At 45.4% G+C, this 23,275-nt stretch overlaps 1 protein-coding gene across 3 annotated transcripts in view; it reads left to right on the top strand.

Moving 5' to 3' along the window:
* Positions 1 to 835: 835 nt before the first annotated feature.
* The window catches only part of C8H1orf21 (chromosome 8 C1orf21 homolog), a 126,802-nt gene continuing 104,362 nt past the window's right edge, over positions 836 to 23,275 (top strand). For 2 of the 3 annotated variants that reach the window (XM_050901375.1, XM_050901377.1), the window contains exon 1: positions 836 to 966. The gene's annotated coding sequence lies outside the window, so the exon portion shown is untranslated. Of the gene's footprint in view, positions 967 to 10,485; positions 10,533 to 23,275 lie in introns of those variants that run through there. The other variant, XM_050901376.1, reaches the window with a different exon arrangement.

Below are 23,275 nucleotides of genomic sequence, written 5' to 3'. Positions count from 1 at the left end.
CACTGCGACTTCATGCCTAACAGTCAATGGAAAAGGACAAATTGGCTAGCGGGGAATTTTTTTAAGGATTTCCACAATGGCTGTAAAAATGACACAATGTTATCCTTGCCCGTTAGTTGTGTTTGAAACAAAGCATTCGAAAGGGCACATTTTTAATACCGATTTACAACCCTTTCACGGGCAGTTATGAGACCTTTCATTTGAATGAAGGCCATGCTCGTATTTTCAAACGTCTTCTTCAGTATCCCAACCAATTTCGCACCTCCCCTGTCAAAACAGGCCTGCGTCCCCGTCCCCCGCGCCAGCCCCTCCGCCTCCCACCGGCCCCGAGGCCCAGGGTGACATGGGGTCGCTCCCAGCCGGGGAGAGGAAGGCGGGCTGGCGTGAGGCGGCGGCCGGGAAGGGGACCCCGGCACCGGCCGCCGCCTGAGGGAGGCAACGCCGCCGCCTGAGGTAACGCCGCCCCGGCTTCTCGCAGCCCGGCAGGAAGGGGCCGGAGCGGGGCCCGCGGCGGGCAGGGGACGCTGCCGCCGCGCAGGCCCCGGCCCCCCCGCCCAGGGCGGGCGTTGGGCGCCGCTCGGTCCCTCACCCGGCACCGCGGCCCCCCCCCCCGGCCCTCGCAGCCCCCCGGGCGGGCCGGGGGCTCGGCCCCGGCGGCGGGAGGGGCGGGCGGTGCGCGGCGGCTCCTCCTCCGCGGCCTCTCCCCGCCTCCCCGTCGTGACGGCCGGGCGCGCCCCCCGCTCCGCACCGCCTCTTCCCCGCCTCGGCCCGCCCCGGCTCCCCGGAGAGGCCGCTCCGCGCCCGGCTGCCGCCGCTGCCGCCGCTGCCGCCGCGCTCGCACACTTAGTTGGAGCCGCCCGGTCCCCTACGCCTCCCCGTCCTCTCCAGCCCAGGCCCCGAGCCGCGCCCGGCGCCTGCCGGCGGCTCTCCGCGGCGGGGGAGCCGCTCCGAGCGGCGGCTCCTGAGGTGAGCGTCCCCCGGGTGCCGGCGGGGGCGGGCGGCGGGGGGGGGGCGGTCAGCCGCGGGCGGGGGGCCGGGGGGCGCCGCTTCCCCCGCGGAGGCCCGGGCCTGGGCCGGCGGCGGGCGGGCCGGCCGGGGCCGGGCGGCGCCCCCGCTCCGGGTCGGGGCCGGGGTCCGGGGGGGCCCCCCGCGGGGCCGTGCCCGCGCCCGCCACCGCGTCCCCCGGCCGCCGCGCAGCCTTTTTATTCCCTTAGTTCTCCGTATCCCGATAGCCCGCCCGCCCGCCTGCCTCCTCCGGGCGATGTTTTATTCATGACCCCGCTGGGCTTTGTACGGGGAGCGGGCGCCTTCCTCCGCAGTTCGCCAAGTGCTGCCAGACCGCGGGGCTGGGGGGGGACGGACGGGGGGGGGGTCGCGGCTTGGAGGCGAAACGGCTGCAGGGTGGGCAAGGTTTTCCCATCCGGCCAGGCAGCCCGGGGTTGGAACGGCATCTGTTTGCTTTGGGGGGTGCTGGCGTTGCCGCGGCTCAGAAGTGGAGTGAGGCGGGGGGGGGTGTGGGGGGGTCTCTTGGTGCATTTCCCTCCGCTCGCAGGAGGGACGTAGCTCGCTGCAGGTCTGCCGGCCTCATGGAGAAGAAACAAGTCACTGCGAGGCTTTCTGTAGCAGGTTTTATATGTGTATATATATCTTCTCTTTCAAGGGTTCAGCAGCAAGCGTATTGCAACACCAAATGCCTGTAAGCCAGGCGGCACTTACACCATCACCGAGTTAACTGTAGATGTCAGACTGTGCTTGCACTGATGTGATGTCAGATTCGTAATAACACGCAGAAATGGTGAATTCGGTGCGGGCTGAGCGTGATGGAGACGGCACAGACCCAGCTGGCGTGGACAGACTCGGCGGAGCCTCTTGCTTCCCTGATGCAGGGCCTGCTGTGTAGGTAGTCCCCCAGCACAGGCAGATCGTAGGGGCACTGGGATAATTGTTACAGATTCGTGGGTGACTGCGGACTCGGAGGAGCAGATATTTGTGCCTGGAGCAGAGATACTTAGCTCGCTTTCCCTTACAAAGGTATTCAGATATGTGTGGGTTAGAGAGTCATTTGCTGATGCCTGTCTTGTCTGTCACTTCTGCGACGAGGCTGCCACCATGGGTATCAGTCATGGGGATGAATTTTGTTGCGTGCTGTAGAAAGCCGGCTGTGATCAATAGGCGGTTTTGTATTAGCCCCCGATACTGCCTCTTGATTTCTCATGAGCTGATCATGGACTAGTGAACGAAAACTGAGAGATGCCAAAACATGTTCCTCGCCTTATTCGGTTTCCCATTCGCCTGCCCTTCACCTTCCCCATGCCCTGCTTGGTTGGATTTTAATGGAAAAATTCTGGTCCTGAGTCTGTTGAAGGAAATACGTGTGTTTTGGTTTTGCTTTTCTAACTTGCTGTTTGATAATAGCCGTAAGGCTACGTGTTTATGAAGATCTCCCGTGTATAGGGGCTGGAGGTGTTTTGCCCTTTGGTATGAGTGGAGTGCACCGATACTGCTTGATGTTGTTTAACCTTATATTATCTTAAGCGTTGTATGATCAGGCAGCTTGATTTGTTTAAGACTTTGTGATGATGCAATACAATAATAATTATAAATCTTCTCATTGTCTGAAGAATCTTTAAATGCTACTGGGTCTCGGGAGGTACTTCATGTGTGTTTATTTCCAAGAGGCGCAGGCATGGATGAGCAGTGTTTGATATTAATCATGTTCGTTGTGGGGTGGGAGGGCAGGACTAGTTTGGCACTGGTACTTTAAGTTGTCATTTATGGGTGTGACGTCGTGCAGTAGATAAGCTTTTATGGGATCTGCCATGTAAATTATGGCCTTTGTTTATATACGTGCAATTACTTGTTTTGAAAATCCATGCTGTATAGTTTGCTTAATAGCTTGCGCCGGAGCTGTGAATAAGATCTAGCAGAATGTGTTTTAATTGCGCAATAGTGTTCAGTGGTTGAAAACATTTCGCTTTACCTTGTGCTCGCAGCCTGCACCAGGTGTGAAGTTACTACATTGCATCTGCATGCTGCGATATGTCTTGTATGGTAGTTGGCTGTGAAAGCAGTCGCTAGGTGCTTTTATTTTCTTCTTTCTCCATTATCTGTTTCATTTTGTGTTTTAAAAGAAGCAGGGTGCTGAAATGAGTGATTTCAACTAATCCGTGCTGGAGAGAGCAGCTTGGTTATTTAAGGCTGCTGTAGTTTGTTATGCAATCAGATTAACAAAGGTTGAAATGATCGTTCAGCTCTGGGTAAACAAATGATACATATAACATTGTGGGTTAGGGTGACTGTTTACATCAGAGAGACGTGCGGCAGTTAGCGTATTGCAGATATTGGACAAAACCACGAGTGGACACAGTAATGTAGTAAATAAGTTTTTGGTAAACTTCTTGGGATTATAATGCACTTACTATTGATTGTCTGTACTCCAGGAGCTTCTGCGGTGTTAGATGCTGCCCGCATGCATGGGCAAACTTACTTTTAGCTTCATTTAGTTGACAAGCAAAGGCCTCGGCAAACGTCTTTGTGCACAGCCCGATCATGCCTGGGGTGCTGTGCAGGCTCTGTGCTAATTGCAGTGCAGGTGTTGGGTCTAGGAGGATGACCAACGCTCAACTGGAAGCTTTTTAAATTTAAAAAAAAATGTAATTCCAGACACGTTTGCTGAAGCTGGCAGCCCCTCAGCTGGTCCATTATTAGTTGGCTATTTCTTCTTGTTGTCGTGGAAGCAGTGTTGCTGCAGGAGAGGTTTTTAAGGCTTGTCTCCCTGAATTTGCTCAGAGAGGAGGCGATGACGTGCGTGCTGCGCGGCAAAGGTCGGCGCAGGAGTAGTTGGCGCAGGCATCGCTGGTGTATCAGAGGTGAGACCCCGCCGGGAGAGACAAGAGCCGATACGGAAAGGGGAAGGTGGAAGCCTGGAATGTGGGGGAAGTAACTGGAGCGCAGGGAGGAGAGGGAGGTGTTTATCAGCGTTACGGCAGGGACCTCTCTTTGCGTCTGTGTGCACAGTGCCTCGCTCGGAGCCCGGTCTGCGGTTTCAGCACAGTGATCTCGTGTGGGCTCTGGTGCTCTAGAAGTGGACCTCGCTCTAAAAATGCCGTAGCGTGAAATATGCCCACTGTTATTACAGTATGCAATGGCGTCAAGTGTTTGGGAGAAAGGAGGAATAACTGACTCCTGGCAGTCGGTTTTCCGGAGGCCCTCGTATTGGCGTGGAGCCTGAGCCCTTCCAACCTTCCTCTTGTTCAGGGAAAGGTAAGGTACCCTCCAGGATGCTGCTCTTCGTCCTTCAGCAGAACGTGATGGAACAGGACCACGTTTTGGATACACATTCAAAAATACTCTGGAAAGGGCTTTTTTTTATTATTCTTACTTATTTCCTTGCTGACTGTGTTTAATTCTATATAAGCAGGCATCTAATTGCAAAGGGATTTCACAGGCACTTGCAAATACATATCACTATGCTACTGGCTGATCTTTGTGCTGTGTAACATATTTGTGACTAAATGTACACGAGCACATTTTGGGCATACTGGAATCTCAAGGGGTACTTTTGGGAATAGGTAATATTGTTAAGGCCGTATCGTAGGATGTTCAGAGAGGAGGCGGTGTGGAATGCGATATGCAATCAGTAATTTTAAGACTATTTCTTTTACTGGTACTAGTCTGCTTCAGCTCCGATTTATTAACAGGTTGGTATCTTGTCATCTTCAATTTTGTCAAATGAATAAGAGCAGTTATTCTTGGTCAGACTAGAGATCTGTCTAGCTCAGTATCTTTTCTGATGGGGCCACTTACAGGTGCATAGGAAAACTGTAACTACAGAGTTATCCTCCTGGTAAACCCTTCCAGCAGTCATCGCTCTAGGAGATCTTTGGGCTTGCAGTTTCATTGAGGCTGTTGTGTTTAATAGCTGCTGATGGATTGTCTTCTCTGAAAAATGTCTGATTTATTTTGAAAAACTTCATGGCATTAGTGTTCACAACATCCTGTGTTGGTGAACTTCTGGTGTAATCGTGCACTGTGAAAAGGATTTTATTTGTTTTACAGCTTGCTGTTTGAAGTGCCTGCCCTGTGATTTTATCTGAATTCTGGAAGAGTATCTTCCTTTTTAGATTTTTACACAGAAAAGTACTATGTGTGGGGACATTAACAGGTCTTATAGCAGTTATCTTTATATACGTTCTATGTTTGCAGTAAGGTATGCTCCCAGGCCCATTTACAGTCAGGTTTCATAGATACGTACCATTACAGCTGTCGTATTTAGGTGATTGCATGCAAAAAAGTGTTCAAATACAAGAAGTAATGTGATTTCTGCAGCTATACATCCTGTACATACATTGCAGTAAGTCTTGATTCAGAACGACTCAGACATCAAGAGTTGCTGTATGCCGAGGAGTGACTTCAGCAATGTTGTTCGAAGTTCTTACCAAAGTAAATCTTTGCAAGGTATCTGGTGCAACATTTTAGGGGATGTGGAAGGATGTGGGCCACAGAATTTAAAAATAGTATTAAAGAGCTTGAAGTTAAGAAATACAGATTCCAGTAAGTGCAGCATCATGCAGTAAAAACAATGACTTGGTCCCTGAATTGTTCTTTAGGTTAGCTTTCAACACGCCATCCTGGACCATTTCAAGAATAGGTGGGTGTTAAAAAGTTGTCTTTTAAATTCCGCTTTTCCTTCATGTGGCAGGGAAGCAGGATCTTTTGACTGTGAATTGACCTACAGTAGTTGCTTTTGTACGGGTGGTCCAGGAGTCTGTCTGGGTCACAGGGGCCATCTGGGTTACAGCGTTTGTTGTACTAGACTTTGGTGCTGGTGGTAACGGCAGTTATGTTTGGTGTATTAAAAGAAGCCCTCCAAAGGTTGGTAACTTATTTATTATTATGGCAGCTTCTGAAATTCTGTTGATAAAAATGAGTAAAATTTTCACATTTTTAAAGCAAACAGAAAATCTTCATCTTGTCATTTCTACTGTTATTCCACCCTTAAGTCTGTAAACTTATGATTAAAGTGGGTGGAATTTCAGCTTACTGGTTTACGGGTGGGATAATAGTAGAGAGTGACCAGACAAACGTCTTCTGTTTGTTTTAAAAATAGAGACACTTACATAATGATGCTATACCCAACAACAGTATATGCATATGGATAAGATCTCTGCAACAGAGTATTAATCCAACAGCATCCCTTGCCTGTGTGGCTGCTGTCGCTTGCCTCAAAGGAAAGTAATTCTGGAGTGAAGAGATGCCAATGCCAAATGATTTAACTGGAGTATTGGTCCAGCCCTGAACAACCTTTAGGCAGGGCTCTGGATTAGAGGTTTGGAGAAATAGATTTTTAAACCATTATGAGCTCTTAATTTGTTATCTGAATCAGGGAAAACCATTCTTTCTCTTTTGTGGAGCCCTGTCTATCTGTTTGTGTTTTGAGTTGTTTGCAGAGATTCATCTCTTAATGTGTGGCGTGTGCTTAGTAGAACTGAGGCCCCGTTTTTGAGAGTGGAGTGCTATTGCTAATAAAAAAACCCCCAAAAGCAGTGAACATGTCTGAAAGCATCAGGATCGCATCAGGGTCTTTCCTCTTGCTATGGCAGTGGCCTCAGTTTGTTTTTCTTTTGTCTCTGTATCTCTAACAGAAAGTAATTGACTTTATCCATCAAGTTTGGAAAAAGATAAAAAGCAAGTTCACTTGAAATATGTATTTAATACGAAAAATTTTCCAGGATCTATATATACAGGTGGGCGTTTTCCCAAAAGCGTGTGTTAGGTGTTGAGGCTGTAACTATGTTGTTGCTAACCAAAATTCTAGCCCTGAACGTATCTATAAATACCATAGCCTCACCCCTTTGACTCCGTGAGACGATATGTAGCTGGAATCATTTCATACATCAGGACATAAAAGGACCTTGGTGAACTTGTGCTTTTATAATAAACAAGGAAAAGTTTATCCAAGTTGCCCAATAGAGAGGAGTTTATCCACACAAAGACAGCTCTCTATTCGGTGAGGGGGAGGGACTTACCTTTTAGACTTCTCCTTAGGATTTTTATCTCATCCCATCCCAGGTTTTTATTAATAAAAGCAAAACAACTTTAATGTGATTATGCATGTTGGCAGACGGACCTCTCCATTTGAGAGTCGTGGCTAATTAGATTTGCGGAGCCTGTGCAATTTAGGATATTGGGCAGGGAGATTGTTTTAGCAGGAAGACACAGAGGAGGGAACAAATTGCTCTCCTTACCTTTCTTATGGTGGCAGCAGCATTTTCTGTGAACTTTGCAGGCTTCTAGGTGACGTGCTGATGTTGGTGTGCCATTCCTGGGAAATGGGCTTGTTGAAGTTCGCCTTTCTGTTTGGAGAATTCCTTTTAAATTGCTATTCAATAAAGTTCTGAATATTGGATATTTGCACATCTCCACTAGAAAACAGTCTGAGGGAAGAATTGACTGATAAAACAAAACAAATGCTGTCTTTTTAAAGGCTGGTAACGGGCTGTAAGCCCATTTCATCTTCAACTTTGAGGGATGACTAAGATGTTTCTCTGTTCTGGCAATACCCAGTTTGGATCCTGCTGCTGAATTTTGTCTACAAGGCCTGCTCATCTCAGCTGCATCTTAAAGGGAATGCAGCTGATGTGCAATAAATGTACTGACAAAATGTGCAGGAGTTTGGTCTTTTGTTGCAGATGGATTTACACAGCACTCCGTCCCCAGGAAGCCACCTTCAGCAGCAGGGTGTTCTCTGAAGTAGGTTGTTTAAAGATGTGGTTTGGGCTGCTGATCGTGGTCAGCCATGTGATGCTGAAGGACAGGGTACTGTTCCTTTTCTTCCAGTGCAGTTGTGCTTGTTAGTAAGCACAGTAGCTGTGGTCTGGTGGATGCCCAGAGGCTCAGCTTTCGCTCCTGAGCCTTTATTTTTGCAGGAATGTGAAATAGCAGAACCGAAGCTGCTGAATAGGCCGGACTGAATCCAGGGGAGCAGATCTGGCGGCTCTCCCCTTCACCCACCACAGAAATGCATACAGGAGAAACTCGTATGAGTACTTCAGGGACTTGTTTTATTAGTGGGTGAAAGAAAAGCCAACCGAGGTTTTCTAATACTGTCTCTGTTGTTTTTTCTTATGATTTATGTTTTTAAATTACTACCTTGTTTTTAGGTGTGGGAGGCTATCATTGAAAAGTGTCTGGCCAGTGCTACTGAAATGAAAATCAAAACCTCCCAATGAACAAGCTTCTGAGATAATTTCTGTTGTTTTTCCTCTGTTTAAAAAAAAAAAAAAGAAAAGAAAAAAAAAAAAGAGGAAGCTGTATCCGTTCTGCTTTGGCCGTGTCGGATAAGGTATATCTTTGAGATTAAAAAGTCTTGATGCTTGTGGGAGGAGGGGAGCGCCTCTTCCTTTTGTCTCAAACGTTGTAGTGGAGGATGCTAATTAACCACCAAACAAATTGGGTTTGGGGGAGTTTGCCTTTGCTGTTGCAGTGAAAATGTTTTGTTTGGAAGAGCTGCGCGAATTATACTCGCAGGCATTCATATAGAGATAAATCAGCCCCTGGCTGCCCAAAATTTTCCTGTTTCAGTCTGCAGAAATATGCCAGGAAAGCTTTTGAAATGGCAACAGCCAGTCTGCCTGTTCTGGAGCAGATTGTGTACTGGAGACCGCGGCACAGCCCTGAGCAAAGACGTCAGCAGCGAGGAGTGACTGTCATCCCCAACACAAACAGACAGACTCCATCAGCGTGACAGACCGTCGAAGAGTGACGCAACACTAATGGGCAGATCATGATGATTGTCAGCTCAGAATATAGGGTTTGTTTGTTGTTCTTCCCCAACAACAGGAGCTGACTCTGAGGTAGATTTTCCTATAACTAGCATTCTGCATCTTTGGTATTTTGGCAAGAGTTGAGACTATTTCCTGAAAAAAAAAAAAAAGGAATAAGAGGCCTCAGGCTTAGTAACAGCATTTAGGAGAATAATAAATGCTCAGCCTTGTGAAGCTACGTTTAGTTGTACATTTATTTGGGGATTTTTACAAGCATAATGGAAAATTATGCACTTGACTCTTCACTGAGTTGCAGTGGGATTCAGGGGACCTAATTTCCCTAAGACTATGAAAATCCCAGGCTTTGTGATGTAGTTTTTGTTTGCCTTTACACTTCTGCGCTAGTCTCTGAGCCTTTTTTCATCCACAGCAAATGCTTGGGTGCTGCAACAGGAATCGTTTAAAAGGCAATGATTTGAGAGGAAAAAAAGCTGGAGCTTCTTAGATGTGCGGGGACTGGATGAAGTAGGATTAATCTGGCATTAGGGCAGAAATTTGTGCGAGAAGCCTGGTCGAGTGTCTGGCTGAAGAGAGGGGGGGATTCATGAAGTCAAAGTCACGTCTTCAGCCAAAGGGGGATCAGGCTGACATCTTTGTGACAGGGGTTTTTGCCTGGCCTCTCCCACAGACTCCGGGTAGCTGTCATGCACTTCCTCCACAATTGCTTGGCATTCTGCAAGCTCATGCCTTAAAAAAAAGACTCTCGAAGTGAACAGCTTTCCAGAAGGTCGTTAGAAATTTAATACTACAATTTAACGAGGTTTGTGAGTTACCTGTAACACAAATAACAGTGCTGACGACTGCTTTTCAGTTATTAATTTTTGTACAGCGTGTTGTTGGCCATTAAGATGGGTTGTCTATGCAAAGTGGTTCCATAAAATGCAAATTATTAGCTTCTATGTGGGTCAGAAAACATTGCATACTTGATGTAACTGTTGTAGTTACACAGACTCCTTTGTTAAGCAAATCATTTAAGCAGTGGTTACTCTTAGCAGTGTCAAAAACATACATGAATTCTTGCTGAGTGTAAATAAAGCGTTTCAGCTTTGAATGATGACTGCAGGATTTGGCTTAAAAGCTATTTTTGGGCCACGGGCTCAGCCCAAAGCCGGGGGACATACGTGGCTCTGCTCCTGGAATGGCGTCAGGATGGAGGATGACTCAGTCACCCCTGCAACTTCCTAGTTGCTCCAGAAAGGTAGTGATTTATTGCAGGTCTGTGTCAGCAGTAAATAGCCATCCACCCGGCGCTGATTCAGCCGCTCCAAAAGTGGTAGTTAAGGATGTGCGCCCCGTCTTTGCCTACTCGGTCCCTCCCAGCTCCCTTCCCACCCATGAGCTGCGGAGGGTGTAAACAAACACGTAACCTTTCCTCCCCCGTACTTTGACTGCCGGCCAGGCAGCCCGTGTGAGGCTGTGAGCAGAGATCCTGTTCTTGCGGATAGACGCACGGTGCACGCCAGCGTCGAGATTTGGATGGCGTTCCTGTTGAGTCAGGGAAGATTGGCTCTGCAAAGCCTGCGGGGTTTGGTCTTCTGAGGGCGCTGAGGTTGAAGCAATAGCAAATGTGGCAGAATCAGCACATAGTGCTGTTGCTGCTGGGTGAAAAATTGGTCCCAAACCCTTCCAGGCCCTGCCCTGGCCTTCCTTTGTAGGCAGAACAGGTTGGGCAGCAGCACAGGAGCAGAGGAGACTACAGAGAAAAAGGTGAAGTTCACAGAGAGCATTGATTACGCGCGACGGGTTGAGGACTCTTGTTTTTCTGGGGTTTATGTGGGCTTGCAGTACACGAGGAGGAATTTCTTTGCTGCTGTGATGATTAATGAGAGTAAGGCAAGTAGTTGTTTTACTGCTGGCTTTCCCCTGCTGCCTGCCCTCCAAAAGAAACGCGAAGGTGCGAAAAACCACCAGTCTAAACACCTGATTTTGAAATAAAGCACTCTATTTCAGATATGGGAATGATCCTACCGATGTCAAAGGATTGTGATGGAGAGTAGCATCCTAATGGCAATACTTCCTCCCTTCTCTTCCACCCTGCTTTTCCCAAGAGCTACTGCTATCCTGGGAAAGCACATGAAGAACCCACTTGCTGTTTCTTGCCATCACAGCCCTTATCTTTTCAGTAGAGGGTAAATACCAGGATAATTGTTGTGTTCCTGTGGTTTTTTGCCTTAAGTCAAACACAGAAGAAGCAACTCTCTTTTTCTGGGGCATTTTTTTCATCGGTGTATGCTTTGAAAAGGCACGTAACAGGCTGTTGCTGGCCATAATCAGTGTTAGCCACTTCCTGAGACGTGGTCTCTCGCAAGCAGGAGGTAAGTTTTAATGCAGTGCTTGTGAGAAGCAGAGGTGGGACAGAAGATCCCAGGTGAATTAACCATGCCAAGGAAACTATCCCCAAAAAATCTGCTGTGGATTTTCTGAGCATGTGAGATCAGCTCCACTTTTGATCTTGGTCGTGACTGAATATCCTCAGTAATAAAAGCCACAAGTAAGAATGGAGGTGGCCCTGAAGACTTCTTGGTTTTGCTTTGATGGTTGCTACCTGGTGAATCGCACTGTCCTGTTTGCTGGCGGATTCTCTTAATGAGTAAATTGATGACCTCTGTGCTTTTTCAGGTGTTCAGTTTCCCATTCCTCCCTTCCCTACCTATAATTTTCCATTCTTTCTCTTTACCTGCTGCCAGCTCCTGCGACGTCTCATGAATGTGCCTGAGTTGTGTTTTGTACTGAAACTGTTTTATTGCTTTGAAAATACTGAGTGTGGTTGGGTATTAAAAAAAAAAAGTAGCATGTGGGCTTCACAGTCTGCTACTTCTGTGCCAATAAAGTCAAACTCCGTGAGTTAGGCTCGATATCCGTAAGGTCTCTTCCAAGTGCAAACTGAGCTGAGCTGAGGTGCTGTCTGTGGGAATGCTGATCTGGTCTCAGTGTCAAGGGGGAAAAAAAAACAGTGTTGGAGGAGATGCAGGGACCTTTCTGTATCATCAGACTGCATGACTGGTTTTGTATCTCTATTTGAATGTCAAAGAAGAGATGGAAAACAGAAGATGGGAGTGACTCTCACCCTTAAGGTAAGGTATGCCTCTTGGTGGTAGGGATTGCAAGCTGGCTTACCAGTCTCTAGTTCATCATTCCTACCTGGTCATTAGCCAGCACGTCTAGTAGGTTCGAGCGTTTGGTTAGTCACCGGAGGTATTCTAGGACAAAGTTTAAAACTGATGGAAATTACAGCGGTCTAAGGTGCTATGGTCATTGTACTTACCTGGAAATTTAGGAGTATACCCTTGGTGCTGCATGCAGCTGCCCTGAGCAATTCCCCTCATTTTTATCCTGTTTGCTGCTTTGTTATAGATCTGTACCAAAAGCCTTGGATGAAATGAGTGCCCGCAAGGGAAGTTTTAGGGAATATAGGGAAGAAGTATAAAGGAGAACAAGCATGCACCAGAAAATCAGCTTCAAAGCATGCGGTAAGAAGGAAAAAATGTACATGCTTCCAGATATTGCTGGAATAGGAGAAAAATGGCATGGTGTAGTGGATGGTGCACCAGGGTGGGAGCTGGGAGACCACAGCTCTTTTTCCTGAGAGGCTGTGGAGCTGCTGCGCCTGGAGTTGCCCATTCAGGCTCTTTGCAGCTGCGATGGTATCTCTGTGGCACGCAGTGTGGTAGGACTCTGATCTTGTTCTGTGCCTTGTTATCGGAAAAATAAAAACAGGTCCCTTTTCTCAGCTTTGAAATGTTTTTTATTTTTTTTTAATAGAGTGAAATCTGGAACATTTTTCTAAATCCCTTGATCAACTTGAACCTCAGTAGCTTAATTCTGTTCTCATAACAGATTTGCTTTTCAAATGCTATTTTTAAGTTCATAGTTATGAAGAAGAGTGTTTCCTGTTGCTGTCTATGACAAGTACTAATGCTCCCAGTTCAGTCCTGGGGCTGGGGTGTCCATTGCTATTTCCTGATGGCTTTTGTAGCTGTTCTGTCCCTGCTTCTGCAGGATGAAGACAGTGCTGATTGATTGCAGGTTTATATTGCCAATAACTATAAACAAGCAATTGTGACTCATTGGTCATGGAAGACAGAAGTACAATCAAATATTGTGGCTATGTGAATTTGTTTACATATAGGGAAATTATGTAAATATCAGTGCAGATTAGGTTTAGCCCCTGTGTGCACTTGCATTCAATACCCTGGGGCCAACACTGGGTACTGCTGAAGTCACGGAGAATTTTGCTGCTGAGCTTAGTAAGTCTAGGATTTAGCTTCTGAATGTTGAGAGGCACAATGGGTTTTAATACTGTTAAATGCCGTAGAAGAAGGATTCTTGTGGCTTTACGTTACCATTAAAGCCATAATCACAGATGTGTGAAAGGACAAAGTAAGCTGAAAACATGTCTTTCTGGCTTTCTGATTGCCCTCTTTAGAAGGTGTACAGCTTCCCTGCACATCTGGCTTTCAGTTGTCCCCCAACCTCAACTCCTCCACCACCCCCCATCCCTTCCTACAGCCCCTACCTACCTCGTACAGACTGGAGCCTGCAGGCACCTTGGGTTTAGCATGGACTAAAAATTAATATTGAAAAGGAAGGTCAGAGTAATGATTGGCCACCACGACGCCCAGCAAAGGAGGTATTGCATGGGCTCTCTCTCAGCACTGCTGTGCAGGTGAGGTTGGCTAACTCTTTTCATTTTGGGGTAGGAGCAGAGCCTGGGCGTGTTGTTTCTGGGTCACTACCATCAAGAGCTGGTATCAATAAGCAGAGAAATGGTATGGAGAGCAGGAATAGTATGTCTGTTCGTAAATGTATTAAACAAGGAGGTGGCAAGGTAGAGGGCTGGAGATGAAATGTGAAGTGCTAAACAGCTGGTGGCACGAGGCTGGAAACGTGAGCAGGAGAAAATGAGACGCAGACTAACGAAACCAAAAGGCACTTGCTGTTGAAAAGGAAATTGTGTAAGGGCACACACGTGCTTTGCATTACTATCTCAAGGTGTGTGGTCAAGGGGGCAGAAATGATCAAATGCTTCCTTCTCCTGTTCTTCATATGGTGTGTGTTATGAATAAAAGCTTTCTGAGTGAGAGGCTCAGAGCCAGAGCCATTTTTTGTAGGCTGCGATGCAGGAGGCTGGGCTTCGTGTTGCTTTTCCTTTTAGAGGTGGCAATGCAAGAAATGAGCCTGTCAAAACAACGAGGACAGAGCCTGCTCTCTGGCAGTGAGCTGTAACCAGGGGTAGTGGTGCCATATCCTAAAGCTGGGTCTTGGGCTGGTCACCCCCCGATGCCAGTGACACCCCAGGTTCTTGTGGGAGGCACTGAGTAGTGCCTGGCTCTTTGTGCACCTTTCTCTTTTAATGGGTGAGATATAGTTGGGCTGGATTCAGCCAGGATATTTGCCAGTTGAATCACGCCGAGTAATATCACTAGCTATGGGCAAGGGAGAGGAGGAAGGAAAGAATTTGGTCTCCAGTTAGGGTTTTTCTACAACTCTGAAATATTAAAGATTAGTCAAAAAGGTTGTAAATATTCCGATTGAGAACTGCAGTGAGAACTGCAGTGATTTTGCTTAATGCGCTTCACTGAATCTTCCTGTCGTCGTTTCCAGGTGGAAATGTTAATATTCCACTTAGGAGCAGTATTTCTTCTGACCTCTGGCTGCACCCCTTGTTTGTTCCCTAAACCTTCTCTCTTTCTACCACAAACCACTTAGATAACTAACTGGTGTTATGGCAAAATAATCACCACTTGTGTTAGTTCCGTGATTCTCAGCAGTGCTGGTTTGTACTCCGGTATTTGAAATTGCAAGACAGACAAGTAAACAAGTGTGCAAAAGGCAAAGCAACAGCAACAAGGAAAAAAAGAAACTGTATTCGATTAAAATCCATTTCACTATGGTACCTTAACTATAGCTAATCGGGAGTATGTCTTTGGGAGAGAACTAAGGGTAAGGATGAAGTTTTATGGATGAGCCTTCACTTGTTGAACTTGGGATGGGGCTTGATGGAAGAAATCATAGGCTCATCGTGGCACTGACGTACTGCTGGGGAAGAGGGGGCAGGGGCTGACCCTGTACACACTGGCTGTGGGAATACATCGACTCTCATGATTTCAGTAGCTTTTACTGGTTAATGGTCCTGCTAACGTACCTGCTTTGTAGGATCGAGGCTTGTTTGTGTTTCTGTTTTATGTCCACCACCCTTACTGTCTTGTGTTGCGCAGCAGACCTGCAAAACCCCAAACCAGCATGAATTTCCGTCGAGTTTCATGTTGCCACTTGTGTTGGCACACAGTGTATTTGACAGGAGAAGTACTGGCAGGACACCAAAGAACAGGAGCTATCTTGTAGGCCAGCAGATGTAATGGAGGTAAGGCACTGTGCCTGCTGCAGAAGGGCCTCGCATCCAAGATTAAGTGCTTTAGTGGTGATTTTAAGTGGGGAAGTTCGTGTATGTGGTATCTGCAAAGTCCTAGGCAACATAAAGTTGTGTCATGGGTGTCTTCTTTATTGGTTCAACATTTTAAAGAGTTTCTAAATTTATAAAATGCTAAAAGCTTAAACTTAAAAAAAAAAACCCCACCTTTAAAGAAGTTCCTTGATTATCTATACTTGTAAGTCAAAATTATTTTATTATGGAGCTTCCTCTTACCAGCACGTTTCAGTTTGTTTCTCTTAAATTTCCCCTTGCCACCTTGCTAATTGTGTTACGTTGGCGCAAGAAAACTCCAGATGAGATCAGGTGTCATTCTGGGAAGCACAGTCGTGACTTTCGGCAAGGAGGTTGGCTTCCCAAAGCTCGCAAGGTAGAGAGGAGCAACCAAGGGTGAGTGGGCAACAGGGAAATGGGCAGGAGAGCCTGATAGGCAACCCTGTGCCATGATGATTGATCCGTGTTGACTTGCTGTGTTGCGTTTAGTACAACTTTAGTTACACCTTGAATCGAAGAGGAAAAAGTCGTCCCTGTACTTGGGTTGGGGTAGGAGAGAGCGTTACATGGTGGTTTCACTGTTTACTTGATCTGTATTCCTGCACCCTTTCCCAGGTATCCGCTTTTGGCTTCTGTTGGGTGCAGGATGAAATGGACCTTTAGTCTGACCCGATGTAGTTGTTAAGAATAATTCTGCATTGTCAACTCATCTTTAAAGTCTTGTGTGGGCTTGTGGGGTCTGCGTAGAATGGCTTGGGGGATTGGGAGGTTCCACTGCAGGCTTCCTGGAGAAGGAATTGCCTCTTTATTTGTTTCTGTACATCCCCTGCTGAGCTTATTGGGTAACAACAGTTCTGGAAAGCAGAGGAAAATAATGGAAGTTTGCTGTCAAATTTAAAAAAAAAAAAAAAGCCTATTTCTGCCACGTATGTAAGAGCAGAGGGCTGGAAAGGTGGAGCCTTCTTTTGCTTGTGCTGTGCTACTTGTCCTTTGGTATCCTGTATGTGAAATGGTATAAAAATGCAAACCACCTCTACGCAGCACATGGGGAAGAATGAGTAAAAGCTCAGTGAAATTGCAAAGTATTTCCCCCGTTCATAAAAAGGAGCAACTGTTCTGTTGGGTTGCAAGGGGGAGTTGCCTATCTTTCATTTCTTCTACAGTGTTTTCTTGTCTTCCTCTCAGATGAGTGCTAAAAGAAGTGCTGGTATTTTTGCAGTCTCCGAGGAATGATGGGTTATCATCCGTTAAGGGACTGACTGTCTAATTGAAATAGCGAATTTTGAGCACTGTGTATGTGAGTGCACTTGCTCCTTGCATGTTGTTACTCAGTGACTATGGTGTACAAATGCTTGCTAGTGGGAAAACTCATTTTCATGTTTATGCACTTAATGATTTGTTTTGGTAGAAAACCTTATTTTTAGTCTCTTTTAAGCCAGTAGAAAAACGAACTTACTTTTAGAGTTGGTCATTTTTTTTAAGATTGCACTTTTTTCCCCCAAAGTCTGCAAGTAGCATTTTTCCTCGTGTTTCCTGCCTCCTCACCTTATGCACATCCAATCAGTACTGTTTTTTTTAATCCAAATTTAACTTTTATAGTAAATTAACAATGTATTCTGTTCTCCATCAGATTCCTCTCTTGGCTGAGGACAGCATATAATGACAGAAGTGATTAGCCAGCAGCTCTCTATGCTTAAAGGGTTTGTAATGTCCAGCCACCTGCAATGCCTCTGTTCTTTAAGATGAGTGAGAGTACTGCAGCCTGTGACTGCATGCCATCCTTCAAAGTCCCCTCCTCAGTTTTAATTACCACTAGAGCTGGCTGAGGTTTGCTTTCAGTTTATATGACAAAAACATATGTAGGATTTGCGGATTCAGAGTCATGCCTTTGTGCTGGGTGTGCCGTTGAAGAAGTGTGAGTCTAGTGTATGGTTAGAGCTCTGCTGTTTCTTTTCTGTGTTTCTGTCTTTCAAACCAGTTCACATCAGCTTTTTTTTATAAGCCAAGTAGAATGTATTTTTATTCATTTGATGTGAACACAAGCAAAAATACAAAACAAAAGACAAATGCAAAAGTATAAGCAAATACCTGTAATAAAGGTTCTCCTTATGTGAATTTTGTTTTAAGTGAATGGAAAGCATTGATTATTTGTGTGTATGCACGTACATTTTTTTATCACAGAAACTACTGCATATCACTTGGTAGTGATACGAAATGGTGTTTGACTGGGTATCAAAGTCAGTGGTGGATGGCCATCTGCTGTGCACCACTTGGATGCGGGTTTGTGGCTGCAGACGCCCATCTGCAGCTCCCACCCATTTCTGCGGCTCGCCCGTTACCATGGGACTGTGCAAAATCCTGTGGGTAGGATGACTTGCACAAAACATTGATTTCTGCGATACCCATTTCACCCTTGACGCTACTTAGTCGTGGTGTCCGCTGGCGCAAAAGAAATTATATACTCTGTGCAGATGTGAGAGCAGTAATAATATAAATGCACACGGCTTCTGAAAAGTAACTCTGATCAAAGGCGCAAATGTCCGTAGCTTAAGGTATATGTGATAACTGGAGGTATATTTGTAACATTATTATTAATGTTTATTGTAGTTTTTAAATAAGTAGCAGTACATATGAAGATACAGTACGCAGATGGCAGCGCAGGCCAGCTGCCCAAATAAGTACCCAGTGTCCCCTGATGTCCCTGAGATTAGTGTTGGTGACAGACAGAGGCACTACCCGCAATTCCAGGTTTGGTACCTTTTGCATGTTCTGAGTTAATTAGTGATTTATGGGCAAATTGAATTGGATTGCAATGATTATTGTGGTGTCTGCGCTTAAGGAAGCGTGTACAGGTATGTAAAGAGAAGTAGGTGGGTATAGCGCAGGTAGACCACGGCAGCACTAAGCGCCGGGCTTAGGTTTGCTTTCTCCTGGCTCCTTTTGCTTTGCCTTGTGCACCAAAGACTCGCTTACCCTTAACTTTCACTTCCCCCCCCCCCCCTTTTAAACGTGTTACTTGGCCTTTAGCCAAAAGATGTTGCTGGCGAACCCTTTAGAAGTGAAAGCCAATCTAAACATTCAGGCGTTGTATATACTCAAGCACTTTGTCTGGGCTGATCTTCAGAAGCGTGAAGCAGCTACAGCAGCAAATCTGCTTGAGCATCTCCTGTGATCTGGAGTTTTGGAAACCTATCTTGGTTGTGTTTTCAGTGTCAGCAGTTGCCCTGCTCCCGGTGGCTTTCCTTTCTCCTTTGTCAGCTTTGGGAGGGAGCAAACCTGAAGCAGGAGGAGAAGATAAGTGGAGGCTGAACTGAATATTTAAGCACTTCTAGATTTATTTCACTGACAAATAAAATCACCACTTGATTTCTGCAGGAGGAGCGTTTGCCAGAGCCTTGCCAAATACTCCAAAAAAGGAGCTGGAGAACGTTAAACACAAACCCCACAGCATTTCATGGGAGTTTATTCTGTTGTTTCAGTAGTGACTCATCTCCAGAATGATCCATCCACTTCGCTATGTATATGTGGGGGGGAAAAACCGTGACAAAGGTCTCAGAGCCACCTACGAAATGCAATGTCCTGTTCAATTATTAGCTAAAGCATCTGAGTATCTTAAGCCCTTAGGCAATTTTGAGAGTTGTGCTGGCAAAAGATGCTTGCAGTCAAATCTCGTTCACTTTTTGTTAAACATCCTGTATTTTTAAAAGAGTGTGGGACGAGAAAGAAATGGTAGGTATGGACAGAGGAAGAAGGGGTAGGTATGATTTTCTTTTTCTGGATGGACAAGATTGTTGTTTTTGAAACCTCAGGGGTTGTTAGGACGTCACTTTTTCCTTTCTGTACATCCCATCTTTGGCTAACTGACCTGAAAATTAAAGATCAGCATTTCAGTGCGTTTGTTAAATGCTCTGCTTCCTGAAGCGGCCGTTCAGAAAGCTGAGGGCTCCCATCTCGATTTTCCTCCTGCCCCTACTCATCGTCCTCTGAAGGCAGCAATGAGTACAAAAACAGGAAAGGGGAATGATAAAGTGTGGGAATAAAGCGAGTGCTGAGTTAGCAATGCCAGAAGGAAACGGCTTTCTGACGGCAGCCTTGCTTCTGGTGAAAAATAAACTGGAGGTGAAGCGACTTCAAATACTTCTGAAAATGGAGTTCTCTCTCTTGTCAAATTGTTCTGTGACCTCTTTCTACAATTTTTTAATGCAATAAAGTAGAAAGAATGCCCGTTGTATTGACTAGATGCTGGCACTAGTGTTTTAGCAAACACCTACACAGTATATATGGACTAAATTATCTAAAGGGCTTGTTAGCATATCATCTGCCTGCAAAAGAAAGTGATGATGGTGATGGAGGCTTCTTAGAAATGGAGTGAAGGACTCTGGCTCCTGTGTGTTGTGCTTCTGTTTGTGAAAGCTGCTGCTTTTTCCTTCAACCCTTTTTTTTTTTTTTTTCCTTGTATCATTCCCCAGATATTGTGCAAATTGATGGAATGATATATATATATGTATTTTTTTCATAGTATTCCCCCATGGAATGGCTAGAAAAATAGAACTGTATTATATGGCAAAATGTAACACGGGGTGTGAAAGCCTGTTACCGCTTTACTGCCTTTCCAGAGCCGCAGAGCCTGTGCCAAGGCTTTGGGGGGGCTCTCTTGATTCATCAGATGTTGCACGTGCTCCTTTCGTGTAGGTGCCGGGTGGTCAACGCAGATGCACTTTTGACTCTTCCACGTGGCCCTAATGTTTCCCTCTTCAAGAGCAGCGTACTGCTGAGAACGAGCGGTGTCCTATGGCTATCCGTGTTCAAATGAGTCAACCCATAAATCAGGAGCACCACGGTTAAGGAGTCCACCGTGAAGGTTGAGAGGGGAGGAGGGCATCTTGCGAATGATGAGAACAGTGTCGGCCTTGGTCAGGGATCTGAGGAAACTGAGACAGGGCTACCACGTAATTTTTTAGCTGTTTTCTGGTTTCACATTTCAACTGGGGAAAAAAACCCCTTGAGCGCAAAACTCCAAAACTTTTGGAGAAGGTTGTCTGGGTGAGAAGAAACTGTACTACAGCAATTCCTTCCTAAAGGGAAATGTCAGCCAGGGGTCCTGCTCCAGGCTTGTCCACTGTGAGTACAGTAGTTTTACGTGCTCGTCTCCAAGCAAGGAAGAGCCGAATTATGGGATATGGGCACCTGTGTCTCTAAGCCTTCAGAGCTCATGGTGGAGTAACGAGCAGTGAGATCCCAAGGGTAGTACGCGAGAAAGGAGGGTATTTAACCAAAAGAGTTGGAAGTAAAACCACTCAACGTATGTCCCTTCTGTCTTTTGATGTTGGTCTGGTCCTGTGCAGAAGATTTCCTAAAGATCTGCACAGTGATACAGGCAGGGCTTATTTTAGAAGCAGCATGGTAGAAATTAGGCTGAAATTTTGTATTCGACTGCGGTTTGACATGTATCAAAATAATATATGTCCTAAATAAGAAACATTTTCTAACAAAAAGAAATGAACCATTGGGAATTATGGTGAACGTATGGGAAGCTATGAAATTATTTATTAGGAACAGTGTATCCTCTGGGTTTGCAAAAAGAAGTTCTGTTTTTAGCAAGAGAAAGCTGTGTTTACATGAAGATCCACATGATTTAATGGTTACCAACCAATTACAAGGGAGCTTTCTTTAATAAAATAGCTGCCAGTAAAAATGGAGAAGACGACTTGGGTTGCCTCACTGAGAATTTACATTACTTAAATTTAAATAAGTGTATCCTACTTTGTGCCGAAACTGAGAGTAGCAATTTGTGCCATGTCCTTATCAGCTGTGGAGAAGCTTGAGTAGATTGGAGGTAAATTCAGTATTTTCCTGTCCAGTCTCTTGGCCAGGAGACTGAGACAGGGTGCCTCTTCTTCTCAAACTGTGGATATGAAGAAAGCCTCCAAAGCCAATCCTCTTCCCACAGCGGCCAATGGAAAATGTGCTTTGGAAAAGGATTAGGTCGTCGTTACTTTTTGCTTTCCTTTTTCTTTGCATTGTTTTCTCCACAAAAAATGTCCGTTGTTTTTGAGCGGGTCTTTTTCTCTCTGTTGTCATTTTTTTGTTGTTGTTGTTTTGAAGGACTTAAGATACTTTTTTCCCTATTTTATCGTAGGAAAATTTAGTAAGCTGTCCGGCCAATGCTTTTGTGAAGTTCACAGAGCACATGAAATAGTGGTAGAGCAAAACCATCCACCAGTGAGAATAGTTGATCTACAGAACAAGTTGTTTCTGAGAAGTTGAGTAATGCTTGATTTGATTTTATTTTGTTTTGTTTTCCTTTGGTTTCTTGGCTTCCAAATCAGTGTTGAAAATTATCTGCCAACTGTAATTATTTTACTGGAAGCTTAATTCAAGGTCTAATTCTACTGGAAGCCCGAAGGAGGGGAGGAGACCAGAGCTGGAGAATGGCATCTGATGTTGAATGATGGCAATGTCAGACATACATAAGATAAACGAACTTGCTGTTAATAAAATAAATACACAATGCTGCTTTTGGCCCAACGTGGTGAACGGACTCCACAGAAGTACTCACAGCAAGCTTGCCATTTTGCTGCTGCTCCAAAAGCCTTTGCTGGTGGTTTTGGTCATCTTTCACCAGAACCTCTTGGCATGCGTGTAACTTTGAGCCCTCAAGCTGGTTGTGGTTGAAGTGTGTGTGTTTTAAGTGCTTTGGCTGAGAAGAAAATCAGTACTATTCTGATAAGGAGATTGAAAGTATTAAGTTGCTTTAAATACTAACTTTCCTTAGTGGGATTCAGGTTTGCTGTTTCCCATTGTTAAAAACTCACTGTCGTGTCGGTATTTCTCCATCAGGGAACCTCCTGAAGCAATTCCAGCATTTCCAGATGGGTCTGCTAACACCTTCATTGTCCAAGTTTTCTCTTAAGGATAGAAAGGAAGGAGAGAGGGGGGAAAAAAGCAAATTTTTGGAGTGAATCAACCCAAAGAGCAGGCTGTGCGGGGTAATATTTAATTTTTTCCACATTCTTGACTTCCTTCCACGGCTGGAGCATCGCAGATGTGCAGGCACAAAGAGGTAGCTTGTTGTGAGACAGATGAATTACACCTGATGGCTTTGTGTCAAGCAAAAAAACCCCAGTGATTTATCTTCATGCCCGAGAGAAATGATTTGAGAGGAAGCATCTCTCGTTCTTACAATTTGAATTTTCTTGACATGATTCTAGCCATCCCTCTGCAGTTCTCCTCCTGTGTTCAGGGTGAGCTGCTTTCATGTTGCGGGTCGCTTCATGGAGTGAAAGATCAAACCCCCATTTCAGACCCCCAAATCTTTCGGCTGTCTTTCATCACCAGTTTATGTAGCGTGTGTGCCTCCTGGTTTTCTTATCCATCACAGAAGAGGAGTTTTAACTGCAGTACTGATACTTGCAAAATATTCCTGAAATCAGACAGACGATAAAGGATTGATGTTTCAGATGTGCTTTGTGTGAAGTGTTTACAGAGCAGAAGGGTTGTGGCAGGAGCAGTTAACTTTGTGTTTTAATAGTTTAGGCAAATATGTTTGGGAACAACGCAGTGGGAAACTATTTTCATGTTGTTCTCAGGGGAAAAAAACAGCCATCCAGTGTGCATTGGGCAGGACAGTGACGGTGCTGGGCACAGCTCAGTTTTGTAGCTTGCTGTGAGAATGAAGAAGGATGAATAGGTTGCATGGGGAAAGGGACTCTCTCCTCCCTCACTCGCTTTTTCTTCAGGGGAAGAAACCCTAAACCCATAGTTTTTCTCAATTTACCTATTGAGAATAAACTTAAACCCTGTGGTTTATAAATACCTTTAATCTGATTTGTCTGGTTAGGCAAATCAGCAGAATCTGTTTGGGGAAGAAGCCAGGGAGGATATCGCTGCCTTTCTTTTAAACTTCAGGTAGAATCTTAAAATTAGAGGTTGCTGCAAGTCCCCTCCAGCGTGTTTCATATAATTTGATATTTACGCACTGAAAGCCTGTCTAGACTCTTACCAGTTGTGTTTATTACATACAGTG

Source organism: Gymnogyps californianus, chromosome 8, assembly GCF_018139145.2.
Source record: "Gymnogyps californianus isolate 813 chromosome 8, ASM1813914v2, whole genome shotgun sequence".
NCBI classification, from domain to species: domain Eukaryota; kingdom Metazoa; phylum Chordata; class Aves; order Accipitriformes; family Cathartidae; genus Gymnogyps; species Gymnogyps californianus.
The sequence above is the reverse complement of the archived record's forward strand: the minus strand, read 5'-3'. Positions and strand labels throughout refer to the sequence as shown.